This window comes from Bacillus rossius, chromosome 11 (genome assembly GCF_032445375.1).
Source record: "Bacillus rossius redtenbacheri isolate Brsri chromosome 11, Brsri_v3, whole genome shotgun sequence".
Lineage (NCBI taxonomy): Eukaryota > Metazoa > Arthropoda > Insecta > Phasmatodea > Bacillidae > Bacillus > Bacillus rossius.
The window spans coordinates 7277594-7303336 of record NC_086338.1 but is presented as its reverse complement, the minus strand read 5'-3'; positions in this window follow the sequence as shown (position 1 = coordinate 7303336).

Genomic DNA, 25743 nt, shown 5'->3' with positions numbered 1-25743 from the left:
CAATCTCTTCTGACACCATCTTCCTTACACGTTTATTATAAATATTCTGATCTCTGCTGTCCTCCGTTATAACACCAACCTCAGGGTTACTTTCATCATCGAGCCAGTGATCATCACAAGCTTGATCAGATTTATTATATCACGACGTTTCCATCGCTTCGGTCTCAGGACACCGCCACATTTTTCGGTCTTGTCAGCTTTAGGTTCTGCATCACAGTCTTCGATCACGTCGCCAGCTTCAGAGTCACTGTAGCAATCACCGTAGAAGACATCGTCTTCACCCAGATTACCGTATAAGAACTCATTATCGTCGATGTCGAAGTGTCTTCACCGCCTGTATGCTTCCTTTTCAGGAGTCCATTATTTTTACAAAGTATGGAGGATCTGCTAAATATAGGCTTGAGTGTGTTTTCACTTTTCAAGGTGTTGATACTTCCATTAGTTTCAGTCTTCCCGAAACCATCAGCATCCTTCAATATTTGTTTCTCGTCACGATCGGCGTGCTACGGCTTCCATAATTTCTATATTAATAATATTATTTGTCTTAAAATCTCCGCGTCCGTGTCACTATCACAGACGTAAAGACATCATCTGCGTAGCAGTCATCAATATTGCCATGAGCTGCATCAATATCACTCATTTTATGATATCGTTTCCTCATTTCAGTTGTCAGAGATGGGGGGCAGACACAGGCAACCCCTGCTCCGTGAACATTCTGCACACTGTTGTAACAGTGCTCTTTGACCACTGCTGCGGCGTGTCTTGGGATCCAACATGCCTGGCAGGCAATGCGTGGAATTGTTATCCGAACGCGATGCCCGCCGCACGCGCCAATGCCTACCTGGCACTCTGGGCCAATCAGGTGCCAGCTGTAGGAAACCCCTTGGCCATAGACATTGCCTTGACTGTACGCCCGTTGGAGTGGGGATTGACCGGCAGACCAGCTCGAGCCCACTTCTACTCTGAAATGGGAGACAACGCTGGGGGTGAGGCAGAGTGGGATGCCTACTATGGTGATGTGCCAGGCTACACAGAAGTGGCAACCACGGATGAGGACTTCTTGGCCGTGGGGTACGGGATGCTTGCGGCAAATGTGATCACGCAGTGCCTGTCCCCGGCCAACCCACCTGTTCTGTCGACACCCATTCAGTCACGTTCAGGCGCGAAGTTCGTAAAAGTGGAAGCAGCGGTTCCGATCCCAGCTGGGCAACAACCTGCATGGGATGATCACCTTATGGTGTTTGAACCGCTGACCTATGTCATGTACGACTGGATAAACACGCGAATCTGGGCGCCAGCTTTCGTGGGAGACAACCTTCCAGGTGGCTGGTATGCGACCATTTCACGGATTGACAAGGGGGCCTCCCTATCTATAGGAGTTTTCCAGCCTAAGGCAAACCTGATACTGCCCACCACCACCACATCTCTGGCTTGGAATCAACCTGCAGATGGGGACGCATTCATCGTGAGTAACGATCTGCGTAGTGCTGGTGCCAAGGCAACCATGCCCGGGGGTGAGGGGGAGGAGCCTTCAAAGAAACCCAAAACGGACGACCTAAAAACCGAAAAGATCAAAACAAAACCAGCAGCTAAAGGTGATGCTGGAAATCAGACCGTAGCAGAGCATGCTGGGCCTGATGCTGTGGGACAACCTGCAGCCGCCGATAGTGGAAATCCACCTGAGGCACCACCTAACAACTAAAGCACGACTAGGCGTTGTTCATGTGGCTAATGAACAACTATGAAAGCCTTACAAGCCTTCGCTCCATGAGTAGGCCAATGATGATACATATAACTGAGGCCACCCAATCACAGCACATGACTGGCTCTGTCTGTGATTGAACGGAGCGGCGAACTGCACGCCCCACCAACAACATCTGGTGGGGAACAGCTCGAAATGTGGCACCGAACACGGATCCAGCCCATTGGCTCCGCGCAGCCCCACCTACAATCCAGAATCACCACCACCTCGGATCATGACAGCTGCCGAGCACCATGATGCTGATGTGATGCTGCAGCGGATCGCACGCGCAAATGAGCGAGCGAAGCAGCCACCCATTGCCCGGCTCATGTTGGCAGGAGATGCGGCCGATAGAGCAGCTAGCATCCTGAGAAAGGAACAGGATGAGACTCCTGCTGTTGTGACAAGAGCTAGGGCTCGCGTCATACAACGTGCTGCACATCCACAAGCAGACGATGGGCAGCAACCAGGACCAAGCGGTGTGATAGTGCACCGTGCTAAGAGCAAAGGCAAGGGGAACCGAGACGCCAGCTCCAGTGACTCGGAGGTCGAGATGGAGCTGAGCTATAAACCTACAACCGCACGAGCGGCTCAAGGCGCGGATGGAAAGAAAGTCACGTCATGCCAGCGGGGCCATGACCGTGAATGAGCGACTGGAAAGGCATGAACTTTCCAGGCGCACACACAGCAGAGCGCGCGGTGTTATGCACCGCAGAGAGCGTCGGGTAGTTCAGGAGATCCGCGCACACACCGAGGGCTTGTGGGATGCTAGCTTTCCAGGGGAACTCTTCACGATGTTGAGGGAGCCTGGCCCGCGACCGGATCTGGAGGATCAACCGAAGGGGTGGCCATGCACTTGAGCCCACTGAGGACAACAAGGTGGGGGAGAACTGCGTGTGGCCTACTGGCACACTACCAAAAACTGCACTAAAATTGAAACCCGGAACTGGCGTGTTGACCAATGCCCTAGTGTACTGCATGAGCGTAGCACGTTCTGCCGCCGCCACCACAGCATGGGGTGAGCAAGAGGGGCAGGTGGGATTCACTGTGGGGTGCAGCCTAGCACGTGGGATTCTTGACTCTGGCTTGTCGCCCTTTGCAATGTACCTGGCAACCGTGTCCACCCAAACAGAAGCTGGCGTAGAACCATTAAGCCTGACTGTGAACTGGTCCAAAGCTAGGGAGCTGAGAACCGCCTCGTCTACCATTGTGGAGGCTTGGCGTGAGGGAGGCGCTGTGTCATCTCGCAAGTTCGGCCCCGTGGCAGCTAACGCGCTGGGGGTGAGGGATCGTTCGGCTATTGAACAGTTGGCAATCATGTACCACAATCTATGATCTTGTGAGCTCCATTCTCATTTTCTGTAAAAGCCTATGAGTCCAGTTTTATTATTTAATCCTTCAACCCATCATCACAAACTCAATTAAATAATTGTAGTATATAGAAAAAAATCATCAAAATTCCTTTCATTTAATCTTGGGAACCGCATCATCCCTTTCACCTTTAGTAGGTATAGTTTCTTGAGCCCAAGAGTCTTTCATTATGTACCATGCAGTGTTCTTCAAGAGATGTGATATACTTCTAGTTCCACATACAAATCCATCCTATCAATGATTTGTTTATACATTAGAAAAACCTTCATGTTAATTTTTACATGTTTTATTAAATTATCACTTCGACTAAAATAATTACCACACATAGTAATTTCTACAAAGGACACTTTGTCCAAGACATTTTAACCATCATCTGTCTGAAAACAACCATGTTCCATCTATATTGTCACGTGCACCTAGCCGGTGCCACCGCCATTTCTGTCACGATCCACTTTCGGAGGGGGGAGAGAATCGTAGCTCTTTACATAGAAACAACTCGCTTGGCATCAACTAGTCTTAACTTCATAAAATTCTTTACTGTACCTAGGATCATAGGTTCGTCATCCCGTACAGGATGTCTGGTGAGAGCTGAACTAAGGAGATTTTGCAAAATAACATAATACTAAATTAAAATTATTTTATTCTTAAAGTCAAATAATCAACATCATTCTTGACGAACATTTACACATCGGGATTAAAATTTAAAACAATACTCTTCTTTACTTCCTTAACGATTGAACGACCTTACAAGAGAGAGAATGAGAGAACTTCACTAAACACTTCCCTAGTCCTTCCGAATACCTCAAATCATAATTAATACTTAAAATTAAAACAAAGATAAGTCCATACTCACATTTTCCGAAAAGCCTTTCTTGATCGATTACTTAAAACTAACGTAGGGGCCTCTCCTGCCCTTAAAATCCGAACGAACATTACATTTTAAAAATTATAACTAAACGACTAGTGACGAAGGCCATTGCCTCCGCCCGAAAGCTTGAAGATGACTACATTATGACCTAACTTAAATTAAACGACTCGTGGCCTCTGGCGTCGGCCATAGCTTCTGCCCGAAAGCTTGAATTCCTACATCACGAACGAACTAACAACTCGTGACCACAGGTGAGACGCATAGCCTCCGCCTGAGTGAGCCCCGAGTCACCAATCACTTGCGCTTAAATTCGCGCGCCCTGCCGCGCCTACCATAACAAAAGCTCGTTATTGAAGTCAAATTTACTAAACAACTAACTAGAACATCTGGGAAGACTACCCCCCCCCTCTACCCCGATGTGCAGGCCACACCGCGCGGCTTGTTACGACAGCGCGCCCCAGTAACTGCGGCCCGTGGCTGCGCCAGCGCGCGGCCAAACAAACAAACAAAATTCTGCAAGCCCGCAGCGCGCCGCGCCGGCCCCGTGCCCCAATTACATGGTCACGCCACTTGCGCTGACGAGTGAACAGAGCAGCCAGCCCAGAGTCCCGTCAGTAAAGTCCCTAAATTTGATTTCAACAACCCTGCAAAATTTCAACCCGCGACATAACCCTCCCCTCACAGAGCTCGAGCCCCATCGAGCTACCTCAAAATTACAAATTGTCTTTTTCCATTAAACCATAACTATAAATTCCTCATTTCACAAAAATAATAATTTTCTTAGTTCCTTGCTGTCTGAACATACATCTAGATTCTGCATAAGATTTATTTTAAAACAACAAGTATTCATAAAATTAAATGTAAAACTTTTATCTGGTTTGTTCTCACAGGAACCTTCAGAGGCTCGAGTTCTCAATTCTAAAAAAAATTGTTCTGTTAGTGAAGCTCTCTTTACAAATTAAATTACTGTTCTTAGTTTCTCAGTATTCGTTAAACAATGTGCAAATTCTTGATAATTATTATTATTTTTTTTTTCGGTTTCCGTTTATTACCATACTTCTTTCGTTCTTCAAAAAAAATTAAGTGTCCTTACAGTGTTTCAATTAATTAAACTCTTATCTCGTGAAGGTTGGTGCAACTCCTCGAAGTCAGTGTTGTCGAGAAGAGTAGCTCCCTGGGCTGGCCATCAGCAAACACCACTCAACTCCAACAGCTACTGGACTGGCTTCCAGGGCAGCTCACAACTTCTCCCCACATCTGCTTCGGAGTTGTGCCATCCTCATCACGAACAGATTACAATTCTGAAACATCATCAACAGGCATTACCATCACGCCTGACAAATACAAAACTAACTACTAAACTGCAATCGATGGGCAAGGATGCAAACACACAAAAAAATAAAATTAATTAATTCAACTGCTAACATAAAGTATCCCACCCTTAGCATAATCTAATCAGGCAAATAATTTGATAGGAAAAACTTAAGGAAGGGAAACATGACCTCCAATGATTTTCCCTAACTCTTGAGTCTTGATCTTCTCTATACAGCAAATAGTCCCCACGAAGTAACTGGGTTGAAGGTCAGTTCACATGACCCACCCATAACCTCTTCTACTCTTCTTTTCTTCTGGGGGCAACCACAATGCCCACCAATCTCTCTCCATGGTGCCGAACCAGCTATCCCATGAGAGTAAACAACGTAGTCAATAGAAGCGCAGGGGAAACACCAATCTCTGGCTTGTCGAGTCATAAAACTGCTTTATCTTCTTCTTCTTCTTCTTCTTCTGAGTAAAAATATCTGATTAACCTTGCTTCTATTCTTCCAAACAATAAAAGTTCATCAGGTATCTTCATGAAAAAACATTCTAACTAATAATAAGTCTTTTTCTTCTTCTATTCTGTTAGATGTAATAGAAGGCCAGGTTAGGGAGGTTATAGGGAAAAAGAGTGGCCAATTCCCACCCCATCACCCACCTAGATCATGACTAATTAACTTTTAAACTTTCTATTTCAAACAAATTTAAAAAAAAAAAAAACATTTTATTTAAACTTTTAAATTATAGCAACTTTTCCTTCATAACCTCAAAAGCAAATCAATAATTCTAAATGAAATTGTGATTTACTGCATCCTTGTTCCATCCGATCTGTTTGTTTATAACCTTTCTTGTAAAGTATAAAATTTTCAAACATTACTAATTCAAAAAAAAGTAAATTCTGGTGTCCTTCGAGTTACAATAAAATTTACTATTTCTTAGCTTGAAATAATTTAAGTTTTCAGAACTATTTCATTGTCTAATTCACAACACTTAAAAATCAACTCAAAACAACAAATCATCAAAATCAATAAGATCATCTGACCTACCTATCAGTACTGTGAACTTGAACTGTTCGTACACATTTATAATAAGCTATTGTATTTAAATTCCAACCTAAATAAGGTTTTAAAAAAAAACTACTAATCCCTCTGTAAATTAAGAAAATTAACTTTAAAAATTAAACTTAAGGTATTAGTTCTTTTTGACAGCTACCACAACTCACTAGTTCCATTACATTACTATAACCTAAAAAGTTCTGTAAATAATGTTTATAACAAAAAAACTCCAGTTACTGTCTTCCATAAAAAAAATAAAACTTTACATAACCTTATTAATCTCCACTTGTAAGTCCATGGCTGCCAGCTTTCTCTTCTCTTGAATCTTCAGTCTTGGCTCTTGTTTCAGTGATCTTGTATCTTGTCTCTCGAACTCTTGTCATCTTGTAAACTGGACTGCTGCTCAGCTCATCTTAAGGAATCTGTAACAGTTTCAAAAATACATGTTAATTTAAATTACATAATTCCTGTTCTTTGGTCCTAAAAAAAAATTGTATTATTAGTACACATTACCCTGAAACAACATTATTATTCATTGTTTATTACTTAAAAAAAATGCTTTACCATAAAATCCTTTTTTGTTCTTTTCATTAGGCCTATTTATTTTCCTTCTTCTTAATTAAATTCTGCTTCAAATGTTAATCCTAACTTAAGACCTACCATCTATTTATTATTCATTACCTACATTATTTATGTTACCCTAAAATTCCCATAAGTTTCTAATACTTCCTATCAAAGACATTCTCTCTAAAAAAAAATTTACTTGTGACTCTTAACTTAACAAACTTAAAAAAAACTTTTACACTAGACTTAACTTATTATTCATTCTTAGTTACTAAATTTCTATATGTAAACTTTAGTACTTACAAACAAAAACTGCCTATTTCTCTCTACCTCTTAATCTCTTTCAATTATTACAATAATAATGTTACCTTGCATCTTTAAACTTTCTTCTTTTCAATTAAATTAGACATCTCATAACAATAAAAATTCTGCCTATACTCTTCTTATGGGTGTACAAACCAACAACAAAATTTCAAATTCTCAAGTTTCCTTATATTTAAATTATGCAATGCACATAACCTCTGTGGTGCCTGTACCCTTTAGGCCTACCACCTTCTCCTCTCACAGCATAACTCTTATTCCTCGGGGTCTGTATTCACTGTTCCAAATCAAATATCTCAAATAAATTAAAAACAAATTTATTATTTTAAGAAAACAAAAATTTACATTGAATTTACTATGGAGCCTGGAAATCTTAATGTCTCACAGCAGCTAACATGACTAAATCCCATGGAACCCCAGGTTTACATAACCTGTGCCCAAAAATTTAAGCATACCAGGCTTTCCCTGCACTGGTTTTACAGCATCACACACTATTTAGGGCCCCTGATCTGCCATCAGTCCCAAGGAGTTTTCCCACAACCCCTCTCTACACAAGCGCCTACCGCATTCCTCTCAATTGGCTATCGGTTTTACGGCATTCTTTTGGGATCCGACCATCAAGTTAGGGCTAATCGAACACTAAACCTCCATACTTTCAAACTAATGTAAATCAATTAAATTTTCTCTGTAATTTCTTAAAATCCAAATAAAAATTATTCAAACATGCCCAAGAAACTTTCAAAAAAAAAATTCATAATCTTATCTTCAAACCCTTAAAATAAAAATAAATAGATTACTCTGTTTTCTCCTTAATAACTGTAAACTGTCAACAAATATCATGTCGTAAATTTTAACTATGCTTACTGACTCTTAATCATAAAATCTCATTTGTCCTAATTAATAAACAACCGATTTCCTTAAAATCTCACTGTATCTCTCACACTCAAACTTCACTGGCTGAATATCTCAATAAATTCAAAAACAATTATCTAAACTCTTAAAGAAACTCCTCCCCAATTATTCAAATTACTTCACCTTATTTTATTTCATTACTTAAAACACCTTACTCAAAAAAAATTAATTAATTATCTAGCTATCTTCCATTATTATTTATTTACCGAACAATACTTTCTCCTAAATTAATTTAGTAAAATTCAATTTCACATTAGGCAAGTACACTAACTCTCTACAGCAATGTTTCTCATTTCCCTCCTTCCTAACTGAATCCAATCTTACTTAACCTCCAGGGAATTTACCTCACAAAATAACCAAATTCACTGTAGTGCCTATCTGCTATAGGCCCACTACACAACAAGGGATTCTAACCCCACCAACAAACTTCATTGAAATGGTACCCTATCCCATACAGGATAGCCACTTCGGTACTACCATGGGGAACTCCTGCCCCAAACTACTCACAACTCTCAGGATTCTCCTGACCCTTAATTCCGTAGTCAGCCCATCTCCTATGGTCTGCGCTACAATTCCCTTTCTTCCCAGGGACACAACGCCTCACCTTAGGGTCCCTCGCCCTAATGAAAACATTAATTTTGTCTCTCTGTTCTTTTGGAGTAAATTCCCTCTACACACAAAATCTAGCCTTCCCAGTTTTCTCAATGCTTATCGATTTTATAGTGTACCTCCTTAATAATGTTTACAAATCCCAAAAAAATATTTTTAAAACCGAGGTAGAATTTAACTAACAAAAACATAAACAACTTACAACGAAACACTTCTAGCCTATACATCATACACTTCTTAAATTAAATTACTTACATACTGAAAGTTCCTCTTCTCCTAAAACACACTTAAATTTAAATTTATTTAACCAATAGTCTATTTTCTTATCGCTAAGTTACCGTACAGCTGATCAAAACAAGGTCACGGCCGTCCACGTCTCTGTACGTGCTCGTGACGTCACCGAATTCCATCAGGTGCGCCAACCCTCGCTTGCGGTTCCTCCGTTCTCCGCTAGGTCTCAGCACCTCCCCGTCACGTGTTCATTCTGCCACGTCCACTGACGTGTCGTTCTGAAACAACTCTCAACATTTTTCTAATTAAAACAAAACATCACTATAAATTCTATAACTCTCTTTTACATAAACTCTCGTTTTCTCTTTAATTCCTTTCTAACGTTTATCCTTCCCTCGACTGATTTAATTCGTACGTCTCGTCTCCTACGCGCACGACAACAAAACAAACTTCACTTGAAAATAATTCCTATTTACGACAAAACACTTTATTTTAAATTATAATTCTCTTAACCTACAATCTTAAAATGAACTTCAATTAAATTAAACCACTTGCATTATCTCTAATAAGCATTTAACTTATAACGTATTCTCCTCACGTAATAATCCCCGATATAAATCTACAATAAATTCAACGACTTAAAACAACTTATCACTATAAACTTTATCCTTACAAGTATCCTCAAATAAACATCTGTTACGTCAAAAAAAAAATCTCAAAGACTTCCTCCACTATAGACTAAAATTCCGTAATCCTCTCCTCAAGTAAACTCTTAATAACCTGCTATCAAAAGCTGAAACTAACTTAATAATAAACATAAAAATCTACCTCTCTCTCTCTCCAGAAATAGAACCTATCCGGCGAACTCTACCATTTCTGTCCCGTGCACCTAGCCGGTGCCACCGCCATTTCTGTCACGATCCACTTTCGGAGGGGGGAGAGAATCGTAGCTCTTTACATAGAAACAACTCGCTTGGCATCAACTAGTCTTAACTTCATAAAATACTTTACTGTACCTAGGATCATAGGTTCGTCATCCCGTACAGGATGTCTGGTGAGAGCTGAACTAAGGAGATTTTGCAAAATAACATAATACTAAATTAAAATTATTTTATTCTTAAAGTCAAATAATCAACATCATTCTTGACGAACATTTACACATCGGGATTAAAATTTAAAACAATACTCTTCTTTACTTCCTTAACGATTGAACGACCTTACAAGAGAGAGAATGAGAGAACTTCACTAAACACTTCCCTAGTCCTTCCGAATACCTCAAATCATAATTAATACTTAAAATTAAAACAAAGATAAGTCCATACTCACATTTTCCGAAAAGCCTTTCTTGATCGATTACTTAAAACTAACGTAGGGGCCTCTCCTGCCCTTAAAATCCGAACGAACATTACATTTTAAAAATTATAACTAAACGACTAGTGACGAAGGCCATTGCCTCCGCCCGAAAGCTTGAAGATGACTACATTATGACCTAACTTAAATTAAACGACTCGTGGCCTCTGGCGTCGGCCATAGCTTCTGCCCGAAAGCTTGAATTCCTACATCACGAACGAACTAACAACTCGTGACCACAGGTGAGACGCATAGCCTCCGCCTGAGTGAGCCCCGAGTCACCAATCACTTGCGCTTAAATTCGCGCGCCCTGCCGCGCCTACCATAACAAAAGCTCGTTATTGAAGTCAAATTTACTAAACAACTAACTAGAACATCTGGGAAGACTACCCCCCCCCCCCTCTACCCCGATGTGCAGGCCACACCGCGCGGCTTGTTACGACAGCGCGCCCCAGTAACTGCGGCCCGTGGCTGCGCCAGCGCGCGGCCAAACAAACAAACAAAATTCTGCAAGCCCGCAGCGCGCCGCGCCGGCCCCGTGCCCCAATTACATGGTCACGCCACTTGCGCTGACGAGTGAACAGAGCAGCCAGCCCAGAGTCCCGTCAGTAAAGTCCCTAAATTTGATTTCAACAACCCTGCAAAATTTCAACCCGCGACAATATCACAAAGTAAACGAGGGTTAGTGGAGATAGGTCAAACAAGTGCTAGTCACTCATAGGGTAAGAACCATGTGTTCGATACCTATCTCAGTCATTGTAGCATCTATGTATTTTTCTTACCTCATGTAGAAAAATATGTTCCAATGCATACGAATTTAAACTTATTCATGTGCGACTAGTCAAAAGTACATAAATTCAAGCACGTCAACCTCAAAAAAATTCTCAAGGATAGAGGCAGAGACTTCTCGATCGAGACACGCCTACCATCACCTGCAAATGAACATTGACCCCTCGCGCGGGAATTGCAAGCTGGCAGAATGCTGCGACACTCATATGTTTTGCTCAAGACATGCATACATCACATCGCTAGCCTTCCAACTCAGTACACGTAAAACTCCAGTGAAATCGTAATCAAGGTCATGTAAAGTACTTGACGGAACCACTTCAAAGTATACATCACTGAACCAGAGCAGAAAATCAGCCTACGAATGTATATCCTGCTACCTACAAAAATAAATGTGTAGCACATATACGAGAGGAGTCGATTCCTACATACCATACTCAATACTCTGATAATTACAAGCGTCAAAATATTTTTAATCAAGACCTTAGCCAGTATACATTTTTTTTCATGTTGTAAAAATTCATGTTAGTAATCAGCAACGAAGGAGTGAGTAACTTGGACGAAGAACCGCTTTCCAAGTATCCGGAATCTTACTGATACAGCCCATCCAGTGCACCAGCTTACTCCGAAGTGTGGTCAATTGATAAACATTCTTTAATTGTTTAATATCACCTCCGTAGTGTACACCAATATATGACAGGTTACGATTTAAGACCATACATTTCCCACAAGTCTGTTAGTTTTATTTCGGGAAGTAATAAATTATTTCTCAAAAATAATAAATCAAGTTCTTAGTCAGATTTGCTCTAATGCTACGGTATTACCTGTACCAGCACTTTACCAAAACATCTCCCATAAAAAATCTTAAGAATGCAGATGACATACACAGTCAAAAATAATTTTAGCAAAAAAAAAAACTGTCTTCATCATTATTGGTAAAACAAAATAATGCACACAAACAATTCAAAACATGCATTACAAACCCGACCTAAATTACGTGTCACATGTAGTTTATTACATTAAGATAAACGATGTAGGTTAGGGAAAAATAAATAATAAATTCTTTAATTCTATAATTTATTTAAAATTGTACATTTATACACAATAAAATCTGACACTGTATATATTTTTTACATTTCTCAGTACATGCGACATTCAATATTATTAAATTAAATTATTATAGTTCGTATTAAGAGTGACAAAATACAAATAATTCATACAGATCACGATACATCAGTTCAGGAGTGTAACACCTTAGAGGGCCAGAAATTATGCTAGAGACCTTCCTTTACAAAATTTATAATGTTTTTTAAGTAAAATTTTCGTGTAACCTGTATACCGCACTTCTCACACAGAAATTTTACACGATCAAGATTTCTTCTGCATCCATGTTTTTCATGGATGCGTGTACTTCGTAGTCGTTCAAATCGTTTACCACAGTAGCAGCACTGATACAGATATTCATCGCAATTACCATCGCTTCCCCGATGTACAACCTGCAAATGAACTTTGCTTTTACAATGCCTAATCAAATTACTTTTGTTTGTGAAATGTACACCACACGGGTCACACGGAAATGTCACACGATTAGCGTTTCTTCTACAGACATGATTTTCATGCCTTCTTGCATGTCGACGGTATTTAAAACTTTTGTCACAGTACGTACACAGATGTCTCGTCGTTAGACCTTGAGTCACCGACGGCTCGGAAAGTATCTTACTTTCAATGTGCACTGCTGTTGTAGGCGACGAAGTCCCGTATGTTGCATGAGCTGGAGATTTCCCAGTCGACATTGACAGATCATCTGTACTGGATGCCAAAGAATCTGGTGTATACACGACTGATGCAGAAGCTGGGAATTGCTCACAAAATGCTGTATTTAACAAATGCGATGTAGTTGCAGGTATCGGAGTCTCCTCTGCGTTCGATAATGCACACATTGAAGTCTCTTGGAGTGAAGAGACAGTATATACGGCCATCATCAAGATCTCTGGAGATGGTAGCCTCGTTACCATCGGAATCTCTGGAGCTGCCCTCATCGTTGTCATCGAGATCTGCTTCGTCATCATCACCTCCGTCGTCAGGGACCCCGGTGTATACGCGAGACCCTCCGTCAAGATCTATGCAGTCGTTGACCCCGCCACCATTGGGATTTGTACCGATGTCGACGTTGCTACCATTGAGTTCGGATACACATCAATATTCATATACAAGACTTATATGCAGACGAGCCAATCCATCAGATCTGCACTACACCACTACAAGAGGTGAACTGAGGGACCTGCTGTCTAAGTCTCGCTTAAATAACCATGTTCGCTTGTATAATACGCAAGTTAATACACCATCCATTGTTATTACTTAAAAAAATTAGGAATTTCAAGGAATGAGAATTTAAAATATATACAATCAACTAATCACACATCCTACATACACTGTTAATTCAGACTTAATAGAGGAGCAAGAGTCTGTAATCAATGGAACTTTCACAACCCAAACAAAATTTAAAGTAGGTACCCAAATTAAAATATTATTATGTAGAGCTACACATAACATCCAACTGACTCCAAATGACTACAACACATGACTAAAATAATTTATACGATACCAGGCTAGGTCCAAAGTCAATTTTTTTGTACCTCTCATCTACAGTTCAGAGGACCTTCAGTGTTGATATAGCTACAGCCAAGACATGTTCAGTACCATACATCTTCAAAGCCTTCAAAGTCGATCCTTGTTAAGCCTTACGACAAAAGTCTCCGAAACAAGAGACCTACTCTACAAGTTTACTAGACATTTTAAGCTTGTCATAGCACACATCGATAAAAATCTTCGTAAATAACCCAAAATATTATCAGACCACTAGCATTCGATTTATGCACATACAGTAGGTCACCAACATATTCGTCAACACATGTCCATTCTACATTAAGCTCCTCATTTACTTATATCAGCCTACTCGACTACACTCAGCACACATAAACTAAAAGAAGTCAAATAACATCCCTATTATTTATTTACATTCGAATATTTAACAGCATGCCGACTGCTAATTAAATAAGCCTGACAGTGAACATGTTAGCAAAGTTTACTTTTATATAAGACTAGAACTATATCTTTGCTCAACAATGAGAAGTTCACAAGCTAGCAGAATCTGATGATTTATTTTTTTTGTCATTTTAATTTTTTTATTATTTTTTTTTATTTTTAAATTTTTTTTTTCTGTATTTTTATGATATCAAAGAAAACTTGTGGTGGTTTTCTCTGTGTGATTCCGATTATTCTTGTCAATATTATGGTGGTTTTCTCCGTGTGCTCCTGATTATTCTTGACAATATTATGATGGTTTTCTCCGGGTGCTTCTGATTATACCTAACTAGACATCTGATGGATTTCTCCGAGTGCTTCAGATTATTTGTGAGAGATCTATCTCTGCATGAAGAATTTTTTACTTACTGAGTCATGTCATTTCTATTCAGAGTTACATTTAATCAGTGAAATTCTGTCAATAAATCAGCACTTACAATATTTTTATCAAGGTGGATTTAAAAAATAATAACTTTACTCAGACAAATAATATGCTTTGAGACAGCTGAGAAGCATTAACACGAAAGACAAACTGTATTGTCCTTGGTGTCTAAGACAGGTAATTTTATTCAGAGTTTCGTATAAATTTCCGAAGTCATATTATCAAATCAACACTTAAATAAGAATTTTAACAGGTGGAAATCACACAAAAACCAAAGTTCATTAATCAGACGATTACTATGTCTTGAAACAAATGGGAAAAGCTATCACACACGAAGATTTCCCTTCCCCTTGAGTTCTAGCGAAGCCCTCCTTCTGTTGCGATCGTTAGGGAGCATCCCGCATCCCACACAAAACATTGTCTACTTATACAGACAACAGAGACTGCATATACAGACAACTGATACATGATGGTTGCTAATATGTGAATAGATTATCTTGTGATTCTTGCTAGGCCATGATATTATTCACTAATTTTTAAATAAGGTCAATGTTCTTCCTCTTGAGATCTAGGGAAGCACACCCTTTTCAACAGATAGTGAGTGAGCATTCCGTAACCTACAACCAACTTTGGTTGCTTTTACAACATAACATAAAATGAGGAAATATGAAGGTGGGTAGTAAAACTACGTGGAACATGGTTTTTTTTAGTCAAAATGAGAAAAAAATAATCTTTTTTCGTAAATAATTGATGAATGTTCATACATAAAAATACGAAGTACCTAAATAATACTTTTAGTGGCTATTCAACCATTATGGAGTACGTACAGTTAAGTGAAGGTACGATACTCAAATATCGATCTCGATCTGAAGGACATTGTACATACTGTAGCAAATACTTTGATAAAAGCTATAATGCTCGTAGACATGAAAAGAACGATTGTGTTAAAAGTCCATTCCGTCAAATACTAAGTTGTGGCAAGTGTGGTAGGCGGATGACACGAAGAGAGAATTTAAAAAGACACTATAAAACTTGTAAAGCCAAGTTCGTTCAGGAGATAAAGTACATAGATGGAGACGATATGCTCGGAGACAGTATGTCTTACAATGAAATTGATCGAACTAGTCTTAAAAGCGATTGTGTTAAAATCTTTCTAGGTCTTGAGAAAGGATATAGCTTAAATGGTGTTGGAGATATAAGTAAGGTAGAAGATAATGAAAGTAACATCTCCAGAAAAAGTGACAAGACGTCTTATAGTAGCCTTCTACGGACTTTGGAATATTTTTTTGGAAAATTAGCAAGTAAGCTTGATGCCAATAATGACGGTACTCCAATGTCAAAAAAATTCGAAATACTGGGGTATGCAAGATGAAGATGTCAATGTGTTTGATAAAGATGTGGACAGCAGCGATGATGATACAAATTATATAATCATTATTACAACGATTTTCAGAATATGTTCAGCAAACAATCGAAGAAGATGGTGTCATCAAGTGAAATATATTATATATCGTGGAAAGACCCGAACGTGTTGGTGAACAGGTTGCGACTTTTACTTGTTTCGCAAGATGACGAAATTTTATCAGTTATCAAAAAAAACGTGGGCTATTCTTGATGAACTTAGAATTTCAGGGTATATATAATAAGTTAGTAATGTTTATTGACTGACGGATTTTTATACTTTTGTATTTTTGATATAAATATAATTTTAAAAATTGTTATTAAAATGTGTCGTTATTCATGTCGTAATAAAGTTCATGTGTTTGCTACTTTAAAGAATTGAGTTGAGTATGAATATATTAATATATATCTGTGTGTGGAAACTTTCCATTTATGTAGATGATGGAAAATGAGTGTCGAAGAAGGAAGAAGTATGTAGAATTAAGTATCGATGACGGAAAATGAGTGTTGAATTGAGTGACATCGATGGAAAATGAGTGTCGAATAGAGTGTAGTTGATGGAAAATGAGTGTCGAATTGAGTGTAGTTGATGGAAAATGAGTGTCGAATTGAGTGTCGATGATGGAAAATAAGTGAGGAATTGAGTGTCGACTATGGAAAATGAGTGTTGAATTGAGTGTCGAATATGGAAACTGAGTGCTGATGATGGAAAGTGAGTGTTGAATTGAGTGTCGATGATGGAAAGTGAGTGTTGAATTGAGTGTCGAATTGAGTTTAGATTATGGAAAGTGAGTGTTGAATTGAGTGTCGATGGTGGTTAATTTGCATTTGTGTGAATGTTAATGATGGAAAATGAGTGTTGACTCAAGTGCCTATGATGTAAGAGTGTCAGTGATGACAAATGAGTGTAGAATTCCTTGCATCCAGCACTGTGTATGTGTAGCTAGGTTCTGACGGTTCAATGGATTCCTGGTCTTATATAAAAGTAAACTTTGCTAACATGTTCACTGTCAGGCTTATTTAATTAGCAGTCGGCATGCTGTTAAATATTCGAATGTAAATAAATAATAGGGATGTTATTTGACTTCTTTTAGTTTATGTGTGCTGAGTGTAGTCGAGTAGGCTGATATAAGTAAATGAGGAGCTTAATGTAGAATGGACATGTGTTGACGAATATGTTGGTGACCTACTGTATGTGCATAAATCGAATGCTAGTGGTCTGATAATATTTTGGGTTATTTACGAAGATTTTTATCGATGTGTGCTATGACAAGCTTAAAATGTCTAGTAAACTTGTAGAGTAGGTCTCTTGTTTCGGAGACTTTTGTCGTAAGGCTTAACAAGGATCGACTTTGAAGGCTTTGAAGATGTATGGTACTGAACATGTCTTGGCTGTAGCTATATCAACACTGAAGGTCCTCTGAACTGTAGATGAGAGGTACAAAAAAATTGACTTTGGACCTAGCCTGGTATCGTATAAATTATTTTAGTCATGTGTTGTAGTCATTTGGAGTCAGTTGGATGTTATGTGTAGCTCTACATAATAATATTTTAATTTGGGTACCTACTTTAAATTTTGTTTGGGTTGTGAAAGTTCCATTGATTACAGACTCTTGCTCCTCTATTAAGTCTGAATTAACAGTGTATGTAGGATGTGTGATTAGTTGATTGTATATATTTTAAATTCTCATTCCTTGAAATTCCTAATTTTTTTAAGTAATAACAATGGATGGTGTATTAACTTGCGTATTATACAAGCGAACATGGTTATTTAAGCGAGACTTAGACAGCAGGTCCCTCAGTTCACCTCTTGTAGTGGTGTAGTGCAGATCTGATGGATTGGCTCGTCTGCATATAAGTCTTGTATATGAATATTGATGTGTATCCGAACTCAATGGTAGCAACGTCGACATCGGTACAAATCCCAATGGTGGCGGGGTCAACGACTGCATAGATCTTGACGGAGGGTCTCGCGTATACACCGGGGTCCCTGACGACGGAGGTGATGATGACGAAGCAGATCTCGATGACAACGATGAGGGCAGCTCCAGAGATTCCGATGGTAACGAGGCTACCATCTCCAGAGATCTTGATGATGGCCGTATATACTGTCTCTTCACTCCAAGAGACTTCAATGTGTGCATTATCGAACGCAGAGGAGACTCCGATACCTGCAACTACATCGCATTTGTTAAATACAGCATTTTGTGAGCAATTCCCAGCTTCTGCATCAGTCGTGTATACACCAGATTCTTTGGCATCCAGTACAGATGATCTGTCAATGTCGACTGGGAAATCTCCAGCTCATGCAACATACGGGACTTCGTCGCCTACAACAGCAGTGCACATTGAAAGTAAGATACTTTCCGAGCCGTCGGTGACTCAAGGTCTAACGACGAGACATCTGTGTACGTACTGTGACAAAAGTTTTAAATACCGTCGACATGCAAGAAGGCATGAAAATCATGTCTGTAGAAGAAACGCTAATCGTGTGACATTTCCGTGTGACCCGTGTGGTGTACATTTCACAAACAAAAGTAATTTGATTAGGCATTGTAAAAGCAAAGTTCATTTGCAGGTTGTACATCGGGGAAGCGATGGTAATTGCGATGAATATCTGTATCAGTGCTGCTACTGTGGTAAACGATTTGAACGACTACGAAGTACACGCATCCATGAAAAACATGGATGCAGAAGAAATCTTGATCGTGTAAAATTTCTGTGTGAGAAGTGCGGTATACAGGTTACACGAAAATTTTACTTAAAAAACATTATAAATTTTGTAAAGGAAGGTCTCTAGCATAATTTCTGGCCCTCTAAGGTGTTACACTCCTGAACTGATGTATCGTGATCTGTATGAATTATTTGTATTTTGTCACTCTTAATACGAACTATAATAATTTATTTTAATAATATTGAATGTCGCATGTACTGAGAAATGTAAAAAATATATACAGTGTCAGATTTTATTGTGTATAAATGTACAATTTTAAATAAATTATAGAATTAAAGAATTTATTATTTATTTTTCCCTAACCTACATCGTTTATCTTAATGTAATAAACTACATGTGACACGTAATTTAGGTCGGGTTTGTAATGCATGTTTTGAATTGTTTGTGTGCATTATTTTGTTTTACCAATAATGATGAAGACAGTTTTTTTTTTGCTAAAATTATTTTTGACTGTGTATGTCATCTGCATTCTTAAGATTTTTTATGGGAGATGTTTTGGTAAAGTGCTGGTACAGGTAATACCGTAGCATTAGAGCAAATCTGACTAAGAACTTGATTTATTATTTTTGAGAAATAATTTATTACTTCCCGAAATAAAACTAACAGACTTGTGGGAAATGTATGGTCTTAAATCGTAACCTGTCATATATTGGTGTACACTACGGAGGTGATATTAAACAATTAAAGAATGTTTATCAATTGACCACACTTCGGAGTAAGCTGGTGCACTGGATGGGCTGTATCAGTAAGATTCCGGATACTTGGAAAGCGGTTCTTCGTCCAAGTTACTCACTCCTTCGTTGCTGATTACTAACATGAATTTTTACAACATGAAAAAAAATGTATACTGGCTAAGGTCTTGATTTAAAATATTTTGACGCTTGTAATTATCAGAGTATTGAGTATGGTATGTAGGAATCGACTCCTCTCGTATATGTGCTACACATTTATTTTTGTAGGTAGCAGGATATACATTCGTAGGCTGATTTTCTGCTCTGGTTCAGTGATGTATACTTTGAAGTGGTTCCGTCAAGTACTTTACATGACCTTGATTACGATTTCACTGGAGTTTTACGTGTACTGAGTTGGAAGGCTAGCGATGTGATGTATGCATGTCTTGAGCAAAACATATGAGTGTCGCAGCATTCTGCCAGCTTGCAATTCCCGCGCGAGGGGTCAATGTTCATTTGCAGGTGATGGTAGGCGTGTCTCGATCGAGAAGTCTCTGCCTCTATCCTTGAGAATTTTTTTGAGGTTGACGTGCTTGAATTTATGTACTTTTGACTAGTCGCACGTGAATAAGTTTAAATTCGTATGCATTGGAACATATTTTTCTACATGAGGTAAGAAAAATACATAGATGCTACAATGACTGAGATAGGTATCGAACACATGGTTCTTACCCTATGAGTGACTAGCACTTGTTTGACCTATCTCCACTAACCCTCGTTTACTTTGTGATATAGATGGAACATGGTTGTTTTCAGACAGATGATGGTTAAAATGTCTTGGACAAAGTGTCCTTTGTAGAAATTACTATGTGTGGTAATTATTTTAGTCGAAGTGATAATTTAATAAAACATGTAAAAATTAACATGAAGGTTTTTCTAATGTATAAACAAATCATTGATAGGATGGATTTGTATGTGGAACTAGAAGTATATCACATCTCTTGAAGAACACTGCATGGTACATAATGAAAGACTCTTGGGCTCAAGAAACTATACCTACTAAAGGTGAAAGGGATGATGCGGTTCCCAAGATTAAATGAAAGGAATTTTGATGATTTTTTTTCTATATACTACAATTATTTAATTGAGTTTGTGATGATGGGTTGAAGGATTAAATAATAAAACTGGACTCATAGGCTTTTACAGAAAATGAGAATGGAGCTCACAAGATCATAGATTGTGGTACATGATTGCCAACTGTTCAATAGCCGAACGATCCCTCACCCCCAGCGCGTTAGCTGCCACGGGGCCGAACTTGCGAGATGACACAGCGCCTCCCTCACGCCAAGCCTCCACAATGGTAGACGAGGCGGTTCTCAGCTCCCTAGCTTTGGACCAGTTCACAGTCAGGCTTAATGGTTCTACGCCAGCTTCTGTTTGGGTGGACACGGTTGCCAGGTACATTGCAAAGGGCGACAAGCCAGAGTCAAGAATCCCACGTGCTAGGCTGCACCCCACAGTGAATCCCACCTGCCTCTCTTGCTCACCCCATGCTGTGGTGGCGGCGGCAGAACGTGCTACGCTCATGCAGTACACTAGGGCATTGGTCAACACGCCAGTTCCGGGTTTCAATTTTAGTGCAGTTTTTGGTAGTGTGCCAGTAGGCCACACGCAGTTCTCCCCCACCTTGTTGTCCTCAGTGGGCTCAAGTGCATGGCCACCCCTTCGGTTGATCCTCCAGATCCGGTCGCGGGCCAGGCTCCCTCAACATCGTGAAGAGTTCCCCTGGAAAGCTAGCATCCCACAAGCCCTCGGTGTGTGCGCGGATCTCCTGAACTACCCGACGCTCTCTGCGGTGCATAACACCGCGCGCTCTGCTGTGTGTGCGCCTGGAAAGTTCATGCCTTTCCAGTCGCTCATTCACGGTCATGGCCCCGCTGGCATGACGTGACTTTCTTTCCATCCGCGCCTTGAGCCGCTCGTGCGGTTGTAGGTCATGATAGCTCAGCTCCATCTCGACCTCCGAGTCACTGGAGCTGGCGTCTCGGTTCCCCTTGCCTTTGCTCTTAGCACGGTGCACTATCACACCGCTTGGTCCTGGTTGCTGCCCATCGTCTGCTTGTGGATGTGCAGCACGTTGTATGACGCGAGCCCTAGCTCTTGTCACAACAGCAGGAGTCTCATCCTGTTCCTTTCTCAGGATGCTAGCTGCTCTATCGGCCGCATCTCCTGCCAACATGAGCCGGGCAATGGGTGGCTGCTTCGCTCGCTCATTTGCGCGTGCGATCCGCTGCAGCATCACATCAGCATCATGGTGCTCGGCAGCTGTCATGATCCGAGGTGGTGGTGATTCTGGATTGTAGGTGGGGCTGCGCGGAGCCAATGGGCTGGATCCGTGTTCGGTGCCACATTTCGAGCTGTTCCCCACCAGATGTTGTTGGTGGGGCGTGCAGTTCGCCGCTCCGTTCAATCACAGACAGAGCCAGTCATGTGCTGTGATTGGGTGGCCTCAGTTATATGTATCATCATTGGCCTACTCATGGAGCGAAGGCTTGTAAGGCTTTCATAGTTGTTCATTAGCCACATGAACAACGCCTAGTCGTGCTTTAGTTGTTAGGTGGTGCCTCAGGTGGATTTCCACTATCGGCGGCTGCAGGTTGTCCCACAGCATCAGGCCCAGCATGCTCTGCTACGGTCTGATTTCCAGCATCACCTTTAGCTGCTGGTTTTGTTTTGATCTTTTCGGTTTTTAGGTCGTCCGTTTTGGGTTTCTTTGAAGGCTCCTCCCCCTCACCCCCGGGCATGGTTGCCTTGGCACCAGCACTACGCAGATCGTTACTCACGATGAATGCGTCCCCATCTGCAGGTTGATTCCAAGCCAGAGATGTGGTGGTGGTGGGCAGTATCAGGTTTGCCTTAGGCTGGAAAACTCCTATAGATAGGGAGGCCCCCTTGTCAATCCGTGAAATGGTCGCATACCAGCCACCTGGAAGGTTGTCTCCCACGAAAGCTGGCGCCCAGATTCGCGTGTTTATCCAGTCGTACATGACATAGGTCAGCGGTTCAAACACCATAAGGTGATCATCCCATGCAGGTTGTTGCCCAGCTGGGATCGGAACCGCTGCTTCCACTTTTACGAACTTCGCGCCTGAACGTGACTGAATGGGTGTCGACAGAACAGGTGGGTTGGCCGGGGACAGGCACTGCGTGATCACATTTGCCGCAAGCATCCCGTACCCCACGGCCAAGAAGTCCTCATCCGTGGTTGCCACTTCTGTGTAGCCTGGCACATCACCATAGTAGTCATCCCACTCTGCCTCACCCCCAGCGTTGTCTCCCATTTCAGAGTAGAAGTGGGCTCGAGCTGGTCTGCCGGTCAATCCCCACTCCAACGGGCGCACAGTCAAGGCAATGTCTATGGCCAAGGGGTTTCCTACAGCTGGCACCTGATTGGCCCAGAGTGCCAGGTAGGCATTGGCGCGTGCGGCGGGCATCGCGTTCGGATAACAATTCCACGCATTGCCTGCCAGGCATGTTGGATCCCAAGACACGCCGCAGCAGTGGTCAAAGAGCACTGTTACAACAGTGTGCAGAATGTTCACGGAGCAGGGGTTGCCTGTGTCTGCCCCCCATCTCTGACAACTGAAATGAGGAAACAATATCATAAAATGAGTGATATTGATGCAGCTCATGGCAATATTGATGACTGCTACGCAGATGATGTCTTTACGTCTGTGATAGTGACACGGACGCGGAGATTTTAAGACAAATAATATTATTAATATAGAAATTATGGAAGCCGTAGCACGCCGATCGTGACGAGAAACAAATATTGAAGGATGCTGATGGTTTCGGGAAGACTGAAACTAATGGAAGTATCAACACCTTGAAAAGTGAAAACACACTCAAGCCTATATTTAGCAGATCCTCCATACTTTGTAAAAATAATGGACTCCTGAAAAGGAAGCATACAGGCGGTGAAGACACTTCGACATCGACGATAACGAGTTCTTATACGGTAATCTGGGTGAAGACGATGTCTTCTACGGTGATTGCTACAGTGACTCTGAAGCTGGCGACGTGATCGAAGACTGTGATGCAGAACCTAAAGCTGACAAGACCGAAAAATGTGGCGGTGTCCTGAGACCGAAGCGATGGAAACGTCGTGATATAATAAATCTGATCAAGCTTGTGATGATCACTGGCTCGATGATGAAAGTAACCCTGAGGTTGGTGTTATAACGGAGGACAGCAGAGATCAGAATATTTATAATAAACGTGTAAGGAAGATGGTGTCAGAAGAGATTGATTCCACATCATGGAAAGATCCAAACATATTGGTTGACCGGCTATGACTGATGGTGGCATCTGTTCGTAGAGGAAACTACTCGCATATCGTGGAAGTATCGACCATACTTAAAGAACTTCGGAACGCTGGCTACATACAATAATCATTTGATTAACTGTCATGTGTGTACTAATGAAAAATAAAATGAATTATTTATTTTTTAAAAAAGTATGATTTATTTCTTGTATCCTGATTACCAAATAAGTCTGTGTTTCCGCTACTGTATGTGTGATCATTCCGTTTCCTGTGTTTACGTTCCGATTTCCTGTGTGTACATTTCGTTTTCCTGTGTGTACATTTCGTTTTCCTGTTTGTACATTTCGTTTTCCTGTTTGTACATTTCGTTTTCCTGTTTGTACATTTCGTTTTCCTGTTTGTACATTTCGTTTTCCTGTTTGTACATTTCGTTTTCCTGTTTGTACATTTCGTTTTCCTGTTTGTACATTTCGTTTTCCTGTGTGTACGTCCCGTTTCCTGTGCGTACTGTGTGTACTTTCCGATATCCTGTGTGTACTGTGTGTACATTGTGTGTTGGAGCCGAGTAGACTTGTATCCATGTAGCTTCATAGACATGTAGTTTCGTAGCCATGCGGTATTTTAGTCATGCAGTCTCTCAGCCATGTATAACTCGGAACCAGCTAGATCCTTTTAGACTCGTAGTCTTGTAGCCTCGTTGTCTCTTAGACTCGTAGCATTGTAGCCCAATATCATTGGAGCTGTTGAAAGAAAATGTAGTTGGAGCATTTGGAGCTGTTGGAACCATTTGGAGGCTGTTGGAGCATTTGGAGGCTGTTGGAGCATTTGGAGCTGTTGGAGCTGTTGGAGCTAAGAAGTAGTCGTTGCACGTCTATGCAAAGCTAAATGTTTATAAGATTGCTGGATTTCGCAAGTGATCCTGTAGTAGGATAGAAATTGTGTAATAAATATTATGTTTGTAAAAGAATTTGTGGTGTTTTTTATTTTCTCAAACCTGCCACTTTAGTGGTACTTTTTTAAAAATATTAAAGTTGGTTTGTATCGGCCAGGGATCGAACCAAGGACCTTAGTCGATCTAATCAATCAGTATATAGATTACAAATTTATTTAATGAATTTTGAACTTTTTCCCGAATCTCTAGCATTACAATTACGAATTTTCAATATGGTGGTCTTGATGGCTTATAGGATGATGGTAGTAGAGGTTTTAAAGTCTCTTTAAGAATGTTGAACGTGGCTTATTGAAGTTATTTTTTCATAAAATTAAACATTATTGCAACGATCGAGGATCGAACCAAGGACTGGAGCGGATCGAATCGATGTGTAAATTAATGAGTGATATTTTTGATGAATTTTGGATTTTTTCCCGCTTTTCTAGCTACATTATTACATGATTTCAAGATGGCGTCCGAATTTCAAGATGGCGGGGGACACCTCCGTAATAAATGATTACTGCACTGTAAAAATGTACTCTATAATACAAGTACACACAAGATGGCGTACTCCAGCAGGTGGTAGCTCCTGGTAGCATGTACTGAACATAAAATGTCGGATCCATGATGGTCGACAAGGACAAAGTCAAATTTCAAGGTCAAGGTCAAATTTCAAGGTCAAAGTTCAAGGTCAAGGTCAAATTTCAAGGGCACGGTCAAATTTCAAGGGCAAGGTCAAATTTCAAGGTCAAAATTCAAAGTCAAGGTCAAATGTCAAGGTCAAATTCAAGGTCAAGGTCAAATTTCAAGGTCAATGTCAAATTTCAAGGTCAAGGTCAAAGTTCAAGGTCAAGGTCAAAGTTCAAGGTCAAGGTCAAAGGTGTGGTGACCAGATAATTATACTACATGGTATCAGCACACTCTAGCAGACGAAAACAAGATGGTGGTCTCCAGTGGATGAAGACAAGATGGCGGACATGATGTCATACCAGTTGACGATATATACCTTGGTATTGGTGGTGATAGATCAGTCTAGGTAGCTTTCATGGAGGAAGGATCGACCGTTTACTCTCGTCGGGAATCGAACCAAG